This window comes from Pantherophis guttatus, chromosome 4, assembly GCF_059756535.1.
Source record: "Pantherophis guttatus breed Tessera chromosome 4, ASM5975653v1, whole genome shotgun sequence".
In the NCBI taxonomy this organism is placed as follows: domain Eukaryota; kingdom Metazoa; phylum Chordata; class Lepidosauria; order Squamata; family Colubridae; genus Pantherophis; species Pantherophis guttatus.
In genome coordinates, this window is record NC_142066.1 from 4,439,553 (window position 1) to 4,443,058 (window position 3,506).

Below are 3,506 nucleotides of genomic sequence, written 5' to 3' on the forward strand. Positions count from 1 at the left end.
CAAGCTGCCGAGCGTCCGAATTTTGATTCCGTGACCGCGAGGATGCTGCGACGGTCGTTAAGTGTGAAAAACACTTTTTTTTTTGCAGCGCCCTTGTTAACTCCGAACGGTCACTAAGCGAGCGGTTGTAAATCGAGGACTAGCTGTAAAGAGGAAAGAAACACAGGAGAATGGTGGACTGGCTAAGACGCTGAGCTTGTCGCTCAGAAAGGTCGGCAGTTCGGAGGTTCGAATCCCTAGTACAGGTCTCCTGCGTGAAAAGAGGGTTGGACTAGATGATTTCCAAAGTCCCAACTCTGTTACTGTTACTATATTATGTTAGCCCAATATTGCTGGTCGTTTCATTTTTTAAAAATCCATTTATTTCTTTATTTTTGCCAGACACCGAACAGACTTTGGTTCGATATTGCAAAAGTGAAGAAGAGCCAATAGAAAACTAGAAAAAAAAGAGAAGCAGCTTGGAAAAAGGGGCCCAATCCACTTTCTCGTTGCTGCTTCCCCAAATTACTCCAAACAATTTCCTGGTTACCCGCAAACTTTTTAAATAGAAGATAAATTTCCCTTTTTTTAAAAAAAAACAAAAGTCAGACTCGGAAAACGATGCAATAAAGGTTAGAAAGTTGGACGTTAAAAATACTTCTGAATGATACAGTTAGTCCTCGACTTAATGACCGCAACGGCATTGCAAAAAGGCACTTAGAACCATTTTTCACACTTACGACCGTTTAGATTCGAACGCTTGACCACCACGGACTCAGATTTATGACGGTTGCGGTGTCCTTGGGTCATGCGACCTTTGGACAAGCAATGTTCAATGGGAGGGAGCCAGACTCGCTTAACAACCGGTGTGACTTTAATTTTAACGACTGCTGTGATTCACTTAACAACGGCGGCAAGGAAAGTCGTAAAACGGGGCAAAGCTCACTTAACAAAGTTCTTGCTTAGCGCTAAAGATTTAACAGATTAGCCGAGTTGGAAGGGACCTTGCAGGTCATCTAGTCCAACCCCCTGCCGAAGCAGGAGACCCTACATCTGCCCCTACCTAGGATCGAACTCACAACCTCCCGATTGTGAGGCAAAAGCTCCACTTCTAGGCCACCGGGTCTGTAACGTAAGATAAACTTGGGGATCCATTGTGGTCGTAAGTGTGAGGATTAACTGTAATAACGTCCAAGGAGGCTGAAACATCCATCGGCCAGAGAGGTTTTAATCTGGATTGGTGTGCAGAGACGGAAGGGGTGGATTGGATGACCTCGATGGATCCCTTTCGGGATTCTACAGTTCCATGGCAGTTTTGGAGACACTGAGCTTGTCGATCAGAAAGGTCGGCAGTTCGGCGGTTCGAATCTCTAGTACAGGGCTCCTGTGTGAGCAGGGGGCTGGACTAGATGACCTCCAAGGTCCCTTTGTTACTGTTTACTGTTTTACTTTATCTCACTCTTTTTCACCCCCTCCTGGAGTGTTTATAGAGGGGAACTAAAACCAGTTTTCCAACCCGTTTATAACCACATCGATTTAAAAATAAAAATTTACCTCATAAACCGAAACCGAATTTGCCAATTTTGGAGGAAGATTACAAAATAAGGGTTGTTTTTTTTTAAAAAAAAAATGGTTTCATTGAAGGGCCCTAGGATTGAACAGACTTTTAATCTAAAACTTGGATTTGCAAGTCCATTGTGGATTTAAAATTTTTTTTTTAAAAAAAAAACTCTGCACATGCTCGGGGAACGGTGGCTTTTCTGGAAACCTCAAAAGCCAGAAATGTGGCAGGAAGGGACGAATAGCAGTAGAATCGATAAGAGGGAGAGAGTCCGGATTGCTACAGCTTTTTTTTTTTCCTCCTCCGTTTGTGTGGTGTGTATGTGTGTGTGTGTGCGTTTTGTGTTTTTTGTGCGTTGTCGTTTCGGTCTGCCTCATTTTGGGCTTGACTTCCTGTTGTTGGGGCTCGGTTGCCTCTTTTCTTGCCCAACCACTTCCTTTCCATCTGTAAGTGAATTCTGGGCTTCTGAAGAGAGACCCTTTTTTAAAAGTCCTCGGCTTACGACCACAACTGAGCCCAAAATGTCTGTCGCTAAGGAAGACACGGCCTCATTTTACCAGGTTTCTGGCCACTGTTGTTAAGTGAGTCGCTGCAGTTAAACTACTAACACGGTTCCTTCTTCCTATGTCTTTTCCTTCCTTCCTTTTTTCTTTTCCTTCCATTTTTTTCTTTCTTCCTGCTTTCCACCTCTCCTTTCTTCCTCCCGCCATTTTTTTTCTTTTGTCCATTTCTTATTTTTCTTCCTTCCTTTTGACCCTTTTTCTTTCTTCTTCCTTTCTTTTTTCCTTTCCTTCCTTCCTTCTTTCTACCCTTCTTTTCCTTCCTTCCTTCCATTTATCACCTTCTTTCTTTCTACATCACTTTTATTTTTCCTCCCTCCCATTTCCTTTGTTCTTTTCTTCCATTTTTCTTTTATTTCTTCCTTCCTTCTACCTCACTTTCCTTCCTCCCTCTTCCTTTCTTCTATTTTCCTTTTTTGTTCTTCCTTTCTACCTCTCCTTTTTCCTTCCTTCCTCCCTCTCCCTTGCTTCCATTTTTCCTTTCTTCCTTCCTTCTATTTTTCCTTGCTTTTCTTCCTTTTTACATCTCCTTCCTTCCTTCTATTTTTCATTTCTTCCTTTCTACCTCTCCTTTTTCCTTCCTTCCTTCCTCCCTCTTCCTTGCTTCCATTTTTCCTTTCTTCCTTCCTTCCATTTTTCCTTGCTTTTCTTCCTTTCTACGTCTCCTTCCTTCCTTCTATTTTTCATTTCTTCCTTTCTACCTCTCCTTCCTTCCTTCCTCCCTCCCTCTTCCTTCCTTCTATTTTTCCTTCCTTTCTTTTTTCCTTCCTTCCTTCAATTCTTTCTCTTTTCTTTCTTCTTTTTACCTTTCTTTTCTTTTATCACCTTCTTTCTCTCTACACCACTTTTCTTTATTTCCTCCCTCCCTCCCATTTCCTTCGTTCTTTTTTCTTCCATTTTTCTTTTATTTCTTCCTTCCTTCTACCTCACTTTCCTTCCTCCCTCCCTTCTTCCTATCTTCTATTTTCCTTTTTTGTTCTTCCTTTCTACCTCTCCTTCTTTTTCCTTCCTTCCATTTTTCTTTTTCTTTCATCCTTCCTTCCTCCCTCCCTTCCATTTTTCTTTCCTTCCTTCCTCTTTCTTTCTTTCTTTTTCTTTCTCTCTCTCTCCTTTCCTTCCTTCCTTCTTTCCTCCCTCTTTCTTTCCTTCTATTTTTCCTTCCTTCCTTCCATTTTTCCTTCTCTCCCTCCCTCCCTTCGCCATTCAATCCTCATTCCTTCTCTTCCCTCCACCAAGAAGGCTGCCCAGCCTCATATAGAGACGAATATATTCCCCTTCCCCTCTCAAGTTTCCTGAGGCAGCGCAGGAAAACCCGAGCAAGAACTCCCTCAGGGAAGCGACGGGCCACCTCCTCCCTCCTCCGAGACTCCGCCCCCTCCTCCTCCTCCTCCTCTCCCCCCCCCACC